The sequence below is a fragment of the Loxodonta africana genome, chromosome X (genome assembly GCF_030014295.1).
Source record: "Loxodonta africana isolate mLoxAfr1 chromosome X, mLoxAfr1.hap2, whole genome shotgun sequence".
Classification (NCBI taxonomy): Eukaryota; Metazoa; Chordata; class Mammalia; order Proboscidea; family Elephantidae; genus Loxodonta; species Loxodonta africana.
In genome coordinates, this window is record NC_087369.1 from 157,270,892 (window position 1) to 157,282,080 (window position 11,189).

The 11,189-nt window shown below is 41.7% G+C and overlaps 1 protein-coding gene across 2 annotated transcripts in view; it reads left to right on the forward strand.

Annotated features, from left to right (window-relative positions):
• The window catches only part of PABIR3 (PABIR family member 3), a 71,162-nt gene extending 59,983 nt beyond the window's left edge, over positions 1–11,179 (forward strand). For both annotated transcript variants that reach the window (XM_064277608.1, XM_064277612.1), the window contains exon 7: positions 9,603–11,179. The gene's annotated coding sequence lies outside the window, so the exon portion shown is untranslated. The remainder of the gene's footprint in view (positions 1–9,602) is intronic.
• Positions 11,180–11,189: the final 10 nt, after the last annotated feature.

Here is an 11,189-nt window from a genome sequence, read left to right on the forward strand (position 1 = left end):
CATGGAACAAAACAAGACTAAAGGGGTGTACCAGCCCTGGGGCGGGGACTGGAAAGTAGGAAGGAACGGGACAGCTGGTAATAGGGAACCCAGGGTTGAGAAGGGAGAGTGTTCACATGTCATGGGGTTGTTAACCAATGTCACACAACAATGTGTGTACTAACTGATGAAAAACTAGTTCTGTAAACCTTCATCTAAAGTTCAATTTTAAAAAATTAATAAAGAAAAAAAAAAAAAGATTACAGCATCAAAAACCCTGTGGGGCAGTTCTACTATGTCACTTGGAATCGCTGTGAGTTAGAATAAACTCGATGGCACACAACAACAACAACTCTTGGTGTAAGCAATTCAACAGCCATGCGGAGCTGCAGGCTAAGGCAGCCCAACTGGTTGGAAAGTGAAATAGCAGTCAGTCAGCTACCTACCCTTCCTTTCAAACTGGTGTAGCTGATTTTCTTTTTTTCTAACTGGTTTTTTAAATGTGTTTACTGGTTATTTGGGCCTATGGTAAATCTTGCCATTTTTCTGGGAGAACTTGTGATTTGTAATTCAGTTCATGTTTGGATCAGCAGGCACTGTCAAGAGGGAGTTACTTTGATCATTGCTCCAAGTGGGTTGGTTTGTTTGCTGACCACTTGAAAATACTTAGCTGTACGTGGTGCCATAACTGGTTGTAAAGTGAAAAAAAGTCTTCCAGGGGAGCAAGCGATTGCTCGCATGATGGTCAGCAGTTTGGTTTTCTGTTGCTGTTGCTGAGTTGACTGATTGTTTTTGTGTCATGTAGACACATACCATTTTGTTTTTTTTTTTGTTTACTAACCCATTACCTTTGAGTCGATTCCGACTCATAGCGACCCTGTAGGACAGAGCAGAACGAACTCTCCCATAGGGTTTCCAAGGCTGTAATCTTTACGGAAGCAGGCTACCACATCTTTCTCCTATTGAGTAGCTGGTGGGTTCCAACTACCAACCTTTTGGTTAGCAGCCGAGTGCATGCCCAAAAAGTGAACTCCCTAGCTGGGAGGCAGCGTGCTATATGGAGTAAAATCATAGACTCTGAAACCAGACAGGCCTAAGTTTATTAACTGTGAGATCTTGGAAAAGCCAAATCATCTCTCTGAGCTTAAGTTATCTCACCTGTAAATTGGGCATGATAATACCAGCTTCGTGGTGCTGTTGCCAGAATGCTAGCACGATAGATTACAAGGCAAAGATGTGGGACTTTTTTTAAATAATTTTTTTTGTGCTTTGAGTGAAACTTTACAAACCAAGTCAGTCTTTCATACAAAACCTTATATACACCTTGCTCTATACTCCTAGTTGCTCTCCCTCTAATGAGACAGCACACTGCTTCCCTCCACTCTATATTTTCGTGTCCATTCGGCCAGCTTCTGATCCCCTCTGCCCTTTCATCTCTTCTGTAGACAGGAGCTGCCCACATAGTCTCATATGCCTACTGGATCCGAGAAGCTCACTCCTCACCAGTATCATTTTCTATCCCATAGTCCAGTCCAAACTGTGTCTGAAGAGTTGGCTTTGGGAATGGTTCCTATCTTGGGCTAACAGAAGGTCTGGGGACCATGACCTCTGGGATCCTTCTAGTCTCAGTCAGACCATTAAGTCTGGTCTTTTTATAAGAATTTGGAGTCTGCATCCCACTGCTCTCCTGCTCCCTCAGGGGTTCTCTGTTGTGTTCCCTGTAAGGGCAGTCATCGGTTGTAGCTGGGCACCATCTAGTTCTTCTGGTCTCAGGATGATGTAGTCTCTGGTTTATGTGGCCCCTTCTGTCTCTTGGGCTCATAATTACCTTGTGTCTGGGGTCTTAAATGCTAGCAAACAGCCATCTAAGATGCATCAGTGAGTCTCAACCCACCTGGATCAAAGGAGAATGAAGAACACCAAGGACACAAGGTGATTACGAGCCCAAGAGACAGAAAGGGCCACATGAAACCAGAGACTACATTAGCCTGAGACCAGAAGAACTAGATGGTCCCCAGCTACAACCGATGCCTGCCCTGACATGGAACACAACAGAGAACCCCTGAGGGAGCAGAAGAGCAGTGGGATGAAGACCTCAAATTCTCATAAAAATACCAGACTTAATGGTGTAACTGAGACTAGAAGGACCCTGCTGGTCATGGCCCCCAGACCTTCTGTTGGCCCAGGACAGGAACTATTCCCAAAGCCAACTCTTCAGACATGGATTGGACTGGACAACGGGTTGGAGAGGGATGCTGGTGAGGAGTGTGCTTCTTGAATCAGGTGAACATGAGACTATGTTGGCATCTCCTGCCTGGAGGGGAGATGGGAGGGTGGAGGGGGTTAGAAGCTGGCGAAAAGGACACAAAAAGAGAGAGTCGAGGGAGAGAGTGGGCTGTCTCATTAGGGGGAGAGTAATTGGGAGTGTGTAGCAAGGTGTATATGGGTTTTTGGGTGAGAGACTGACTTGATTTGTAAACTTTCACTTAAAGCGCAATAAAAATTATTTAAAAAAAAAAAAAGACCCCAGAGGTGTGGCACTTCTCCACGTTTTTTTTTTTTAATGAGTTCCATCCATTTTAATGTTTACAAAAAACGCTGAATGATGCCAGCTAAAGTACCAGAGGTACACAATTGATCAAACATCCTTTTTTTTATTGCTTATTAACTTTTAATGCATATACACATCATCTGGGGATTTGGTTAAACTGGCAAATCCTGATTCAGGGGTCTCTCGGTGGCACAAATGGTTAAGTGCTCAGCTACTAACCGAAAAGTTGGCAGTTCAAACCCACCCAGTGGAGCCTTGGAAGATAGGCCTGCCGATCTACTTCCAAAAGGTCACAGCCTTGAAAACCCCATGGAGCAGTTCTACTCTGCACGTATGGGGTCGCCATGAGTTGACATCGACTCAATGGCAATGAACAACAACCACAACCAGCATTGTAGTTGTGGGGACTAGGAAATCAGAGGTTGGGAAATGATGAGATAAACAGGAAGTGTGCTCCCTAGGAAGTTAAGTATATGACCCCTGATAATACTGAGCAGAAAGGCAGTTTGGTTCTGGATCCATTGAAGTCAAATAACAGGCCCCTAAGGAGTCCCTGGGTGGCACAAATGGTGAAGTACTAGATAACTAATTGAAAGTTTGGCTGTTCAAATCCACGCAGAGGCACCTCAGGAGCAAGGCCTGGCGATGTGTTTCCAAAATGTCACAGCCTTGAAAACCCTATGGAGCAGTTCTACTCTGCACACACAGGGGTCACCATGAGTCTAAGTCAACTCGACGGCAACTGGTTTGGTTTTTGGGTTGGGGGCAGGCCTTGGGGTTCTTCATTGCCCACTTGCTCCCAGGAGATGCTGGTGCTGCTGATCCACAGACCACTCTTTGTGTAGCAAAGGCTTAGATATTTGCAAAGTGCTTAGCACACTTAGTTCTTCATACATGGTCACTCAATCACTTGTTAAAAAATTACTGAGAAGAAACTCTCTTCCCACGAAAGTACTACCAGCCTGCAATAGCTATGTTCCCATAACCACACACACACAAAAACCCATTACTCTTGATTTCATCCCATCTCACGGCCACCCCATGTGTTGCAGGGTAAAACTGCACTCCGTGTGGTGTTCAAGCTGTTTACCTTTTGCAAGTAGATCACCAGGCCTTTCTTCTGAGGTGCTTCTGGGCAGGTTTGAACCTCCAACCTTTGAGTCAGGTGGTAGGTACATGGAAGGAGTTCATTATTCTGTCTACTTTTGTACATGTTCAAAAATTTCCGTAATACACTATTAAAGTTTAAGAAAAACCACCAGTGAACAGAAATCACTTGTTCCCTAACAGTCTGAGAAGAACCCACGATACAGGTTACCTAGTTGTGTGATTCCATCCAAAAAATATGTGCACTAGAAGAGGGATTGGTTTCACTTAAATTCACCAAATAAATTCATTCCTAACTTTGCCTCCCGTGAGTTATGAGCATACCAAAGTAATTTCCTGTGGGGTTTCATGTGTGTCTGTCTTTACATAGCATCCGCATGTGTACCACATTTACATCTTGCCACTCATCCCAGGGGTCAGCCCATGTTTGTCCTTCACACCAGCACAGCACACACTTCACGTTGTCAAGGTAGATTTTGCATTGTTCTCTTCTTCCTCGGAGGACCAAAATCAGCCTCCATCCTTATGAGATCATTTCATTTATTCTTTACACTCTGTTGAATCAGGCCTTTCCCTGCCTACCTGGATCACATCCTGCACTGCGCAGCTGTGTGTTCATTACGTCAGTAATTCACAAAGCAGGCACTCTGCTAATTGGAAACTACACTTAGTAAGTGCTGGACAATCCCCATCATCATCTTCCCTGAGCTGGGCCCAGTTGTTTATTCGGTGGTGAAGCTGACATAGCTCAGGGGAGGTGTCACTTTAATTTGCTGAACATCCACAAGAGCCAGAATATGACCTTGAGTAATACCACCTGAATTTAGAGACCATCTGAAGAATAGATTTGACACATTGAATATTAGTGACTGAAAGCCAGATGAGTTGTGGAATGACGTGAAGGACATCATCCATGAAAAAAGCAAGAAGTCATTGAAAAGACAGGAAAGAAAGAAAAGACCAAGACGGGTGTCAGAGGACACTCTGAAACTTGCTCTCGAACTTCGAGCAGCTAAAGCAAAAGGAAGAATTGATGAAGTAAAAAAACTGAACAGAAGATTTCAAAGGGCCTCTCGAGAAGACAAAGTAAAGTAATGACATGTGCAAAGAGCTGGAGACGGAAAACCAAAAGGGAAGAACAAGCTCAGCGTTTCTCAAGCTGAAAGAACTGAAGAAAAAATTCAAGCCTCGAGTTGCAATAGTGAAGGATTCTATGGGAAAAATATTAAATGATGCAGGAAACATCAAAAGAATATGGAAGGAATACACAGTCATTATACCAAAAAGAATTAGTCGATGTTCAACCATTTCAAGAGGTAGCATATGATCAGGAACTGATGGTACTGAAGGAAGAAGTCCAAGCTGCTCTGAAGGCATTTGGGAAAAACAAGGCTCCAGGAAATGATGGAATATCAACTGAGATGTTTCAACAAACAGATGCAGCACTGGAGGTGCTCACTCGTCTATGCCAAGAAATATGGAAGACAGCTTCCTGGCCAACTGACTGGAAGAGATCCATATTTATGCCTATTCCCAAGAAAGGTGATCCATCCGAATGTGGAAATTATAGAACAATATCATTAATATCACACGCAAGCAAAATTTTGCTGAAGATCATTCAAAAAGGGCTGCAGCGGTATAACGACAGGGAACTGCCAGAAATTCAGGCCGGTTTCAGAAGAGGACATGGAACCAGGGATAGCATTGCTGATGTCAGATGGATCCTGGCTGAAAGCAGAGAATACCAGAAGGATGTTTACCTGTGTTTTATTGACTATGCAAAGGCATTCAGCTGTGTGGATCATAACAAATTATGGATGACATTGCGAAGAATGGGAATTCCAGAACACTTAATTGTGCTCATGAGGAACCTTTACATAGATCAAGAGGCAGTTGTTCGGACAGAACAAGGGGATACTGGGTGGTTTAAAGTCAGGAAAGGTGTGCGCCAGGGTTGTATTCTTTCACCATACCTATTCAATCTGTATGCTGAGCAAATAATCCGAGAAGCTGGACTATATGAAGAACGGGGCATCAGAATTGGAGGAAGACTCATTAACAACCTGTGTTATGCAGATGACACAACCTTGCTTGCTGAGAGTGAAGAGGACTTGAAGCACTTACTAATGAAGATCAAAGACCGCAGCCTTCAGCATGGATTGCACCTGAACATAAAGAAAACAAAAACCCTCACAACTGGACCAATGAGCACCATCATGATAAACGGAGAAAAGATTGAAGTTGTCAAGGATTTCATGTTACTTGGATCCACAATCAACAGCCATGGAAGTGGCAGTCAAGAAATCAAAAGACGCATTGCATTGGGCAAATCTGCTGCAAAGGACCTCTTCAAAGTGTTGAACAGCAAAGATGTCACCCTGAAGACTAAGGTGCGCCTGACCCAAGCCATGGTATTTTCAATTGCATCATGTGCATGTGAAAGCTGAACAATGAATAAGGAAGACCAAAGAAGAATTGATGCCTTTGAATTGTGGTATTGGCGAAGAATATTGAATATACCATGGACTGCCAGAAGAACGAACAAATCTGTCTTGGAAGAAGCACAACCAGAATGCTCCTTAGAAGCAAGGATGGCGAGACTGCGTCTTACTTACTTTGGACATGTTGTCAGGAGGGATGAGTCCCTGGAGGAGGACATCATGCTTGGCAGAGTACAGGGTCAGCGGAAAAGAGGAAGACCCTCAACAAGGTGGATTGACACAGTGGCTGCAACAATGGGCTCAAGCATAACAACGATTGTAAGGATGGCGCAGGACCGGGCAGTGTTTCGTTCTGTTGTGCATAGGGTTGCTATGAGTCGGAACCGACTCGATGGCACATAACAACAACAACAACATTTTTTTTGCTTTATTTTTTGTTGTTGAGAATATACACAGCAGAACATACACCAATTCAACCGTTTGTACATTCAGTGACATTGATTACATTGTTCATGTTGTGCAGCCATTCTCACCGTCCTTTTCCCAATTGTTCCTCCCTCATTAACATAAACCCCCTTCACCCTAAGCTTTCTAATTTTCAAGTTGCTGTTGTCCATGTGATCCCGTATAGATAGATCTTAAAAGAGCACAATGCTCAGGGCAGACATTCTTTTCTAGTTATGCTAAACCATTGTTTGGTTTTAAGAAGACTTCAAGGGATATTTGTGGCTTAAGATTTTAAGAGTATCTCAGGGCAATAGTTTCAGGAGTTCATCAAGCCTCCATGGATCCAGAAAGTCTGGATTCCATGAGAACTTGAAATTCTGTTAATATACTGAACATTTTTTGACTCACCAAGTGATGAGAAAATCAGAGAGAAACGAAATGAACAAAATAAAGGGGACAGCCAGCTTGAAGTTTAGCCCATTCGCATTATTTTGTCCTCTTAGTCATAGAGAGCTTCTCCAAATGAGTGTCCTAATTTATTCCTCCTTTTTCTGCCTATGGCTGACTGAAAGGCTCTTTGATGTGGTAACTGAACAAGGCCTCATCCTGATGGCCCCATAGCTGGGTCAACTCTTTGTTATTCTGTTTGGTATTTAATCCTGGAGAGTAATGTTCTCCTCTGGTATGTTGTTTATCGCTTCCAGATTATAGGTGTAACAAATATTTTCCTGATGAAATAATCACTAATTTGACATTCTGCTGTAGGAATAATAAAGCTAGGCTCTGCTTAGCTTCTCTGTGTGAATCTTCTAATGTAGCTCCCTGATCTCAGTTTCCCCCCAGGTTCCTTTAGATCGATTTTGAATTGTTCCTTTTATTCACCTTCTCTTAAAACATCAGAGCTTTAGGTGCCACTTAAAATCTTCAGTCTCTTTCATAATAGCAAAAGTTTTGAAAACCTGGCGTGTATTTCTGTGTTCATCTTGAAACCCTTATGGGTGTCTCCTTGGCAGCTGCTGTGTTCTTTCTACTTAATGGTTGAGTGAATGAAAATATCAAGGAGACAACTCGTTTCCAGAATCCCTTCTAGAAATCTGAAACTTTGCATGGTGATTTTGTACAACTTCTTTATAAGCGAACTTGGGTGGCAAGATTGCGCTGGCCTAACGATTTCGAGGTGACAGAAACACCTGCAGTGCCAGATAATTACAACTGTTGCCCTGCCTCTTGCTGTGTGTCCTGTTTGCTAGCTGCTCTCAGGATGAACCTTTTTTTCATGGTGACAGCAACTTTTTTACCTCTTCCCTGATTAAACTGTGTAATGCCTGTGGCCCCTTCCCTGTTTAGCTTGGTTCTTTCCTCACTAGTCTGTGTTTATCCCCTTTAATAATGGCAGTAAAAAGTTTACTTCATAATAGACAGGAAATAGTGGCACACACATCACAGTCTCAAATATATCCCTAGAAATTATTTCAAAGTAACTCTCTTCAGGGTACTGAGCTTCTGTTAAGGGTGATGAAAAAAATTGGAAATGGATAGTGGCGATGGTTGCACAACATACCCATAAACCCATTGCATTCAAGTCGATTCCGACTCATAGCAACCCTATAGGACAGTAGAACTGCCCCATAGTTTCCAGGGAGCACCTGGTGGATCTGAACTGCCAGCCTTTTGGTTAGCAGCCGTAGCACTTAACCACTACGCCACCAGGCTTTCCTAATTGCACAACATAGTGAACATAATTAATGTCACTGAATCGTACACATAAAAATGGTTGAAACAGCAAATGTTTTGTCATGTATATTTCGCCACAATAGATTTTTTACAAAATGTGTTAGGGGACACAGTTTCTGTTAAGGGCAATGGAAAAATCCAGGAATGGTGATGGTTGAATGACAGGATGAACATATTTAATGCAACTGAACTGTATATGTGAAGATTGTTGGAATGGCAAGTACTTTGTTATCTACATATTTACTACAATACAAAATAATAATGATGTCTATCCACCTTGTGGCAGCACACATCCTTGCCTTTTCTTGTGAACCCAACTCCTCTCTGTGTATGAATTGAGACCACCCTTCAAGAGCCAGCTCAAGTCCTACTTCCCTGACTACCCACAAAACTCTGTCCCTCAGCATTTGTGGTCTGTGCCACACTCTTCAGCATGGAATTTGGTCACAGGCTGTTTGAGGTGTGTTTTCTTTCCCATCCATCCCCTGCCCCACCACACACTTAAATCTGGACTGTAAATCCAGACAGTGTAGACACACAGTGTATGGTCACTTTCAGGCACCCAGTTCTTGTTGATTCCAGCCTGTCAAAATGAGGCAGGTTTTGAAAGGGGAGGACTTTAGTGAGTTGAATGAAATAGTATCTAATAGTAAAAATCCAACCGTTTTATGATTCTGGGACTGTACTGTGGAAACTTTTTTCACCCCTGGTCCTTTTATGAAAGTGCGAAATTATACACCAAGGAGGTTAGGAAAAGAACTGCAAAGGGGAGATATTGCTTACAACTTTAGTTTTTGATATGAAATATTGCAACTAAGCCGTCAAGAATTAACTCCCTCCGTGATTATAAAGGGAATTAATTCTCCCATGTTTTTGTCTAGTACTTGTATGGTTTCATTTTTTTACATTTATTTTATTTTATTTTTTTACTCATTTGGAGTTTCTCCTGGCAGAATGCATTAACCCAACTTCATGTTTTTCTCAATGGCTGTCCAGCTGTTTTCACGCCATTTATTGACCAGTATGTTTTTCTCCACGGTTTTGAGATGACACATCTATCATGTATAAAGAGCCCTGAGTGTATTTGTCTGTTTCTGGACTTCCAGTTCTTTTCCATTGGCCTGTCTATTCATGTGCCAGTACCATACTGTTCTATTATCCATAAGAACTTCTTCCTTTACTCTTTATTTTTTAAGTCTTCCTGGTTATACCTATTTCTCCATATAAACTTTATGATCAACTTGCCTAGCTAAAAAAGATACCATAATCTCTTGGTAGTCTTATCAGAATGTTCAATTTATATAATTTAGGGAAAACGAAATCTTTATGTTCTGCTATCCAAGGTACAATTGGTCTCTAATGGCTGGGAGTACCAGAGGAAGGAGGAGGATCAGGAATCGGTGAAGGAAATGGAGAATGTATCCAGTCGCCTCCATGAACAACTGCCTCCTTTGACAGGAGACCAGAACTGGATGGTGCCGCACTACGGTTACTGAATATTTAGATCAAGGGTTGTACAGAAGAATCTTGATGAAATGAGGAAAATGCGGAACAGAATTTCAAATTCTCATGGAATCCAGACTTTCTGGAGCCATGGAGGCCTTATGACCCCTTGAAACTATTACCCTGATGAAACCTTTAAACCTTGAAACAAAACTATCCCCTAAAATCATATTCGAACCACATAGTTTAGCCTAATTAGAAAAGAATGTCTGCATTGCGCATTATGGTTTGAAGAATTTTCTGTATGTGATCAAACTGACTACAGCAACTGAAAAGGATAGATGAGCTTAGGGGGCAGTGAGTTTACGTTGAAGATGGTGAAATAGGAAAACGTTGTCAAGAAAGGCGGCACAACTTGAGGAATGTAACCAATGTCACTGAATTGTACATGTAGAAATTGTTGAAGCGGAATATGCTTTGTTGTTTTTTCACACAATAGTATATCGGGGTATCTTTCCATTTGTTCAAATTTACTTATGTGTCATCCAGGGAGTGTTTTATATTTTCCTTATAAAGGGTTTTGGACTTTTTTTTTTTTTTTGCTATTGTAAATGGATTCTTCTCTTGCATTTTATGTAACTGGTGTTTGTGTCTATATATGAAAGCTATGATTTGTAACCTTGGAGTTTTCTAACCATGATTCAAAATCCAGAAGCCATAAAAGATCCATAAATTCAATCACCCCAGAATAAATTTTGTGTGGTAAAAACACCATAAGCAAATTCAAAACAAAAATGATAAACTGAAAGTAAATATTTGCAACTCATATCACAAAGAGCTCCTACAAACCAATAACAAAAATACCAACCACCCACCAAAAAGGGGCAAGAGGAAAAGGCTAGGAATAAATAGCTGTATGAAAAGATGCTCAACCTCACTTGTAATAAGCTAAATCAAAATTAAAACTACACTGAGATACCCTTTGTCACCTATCAGATTGGCGAAACACGTGGTTGGTGAGGCTGGGGGGAGAACAGGTACTCTGATTCACTGCTGGTGGAGTTGGTCAGGAGGGAACTGGCAAAATGAATTATGGTACCGCCATAAAAGAAAATAGTATGCAGCTGTGATGACACAGAAAATGATCCTGGCTTGAGAAAAGCTAGGTGCAGTATAGTACAGTATATAGAACATGTTACCATTTGTATATAAAAGCAGAAAAATAAGAATATATATTATAGTTTTCTTTGAGGCATGTGACTGCTGCCTATTCAAAAAGTTAAAGAAATGAGCTAACTTCCTTGGCAGATTAAGAAACTCAAGACATTTCTGGCTCACCTACTTCACTGTTCTTATTTTTCCGATTTAATTCACAGGAATAGGAGACAACCATAGGAAATAGGGGAGCTGAAACTTGTAACTCCTCAGAGGTAACCCAAATAAAATGTCTAAATCAATGTGAAACTCAGGTCTGCATTTTCTTTTAT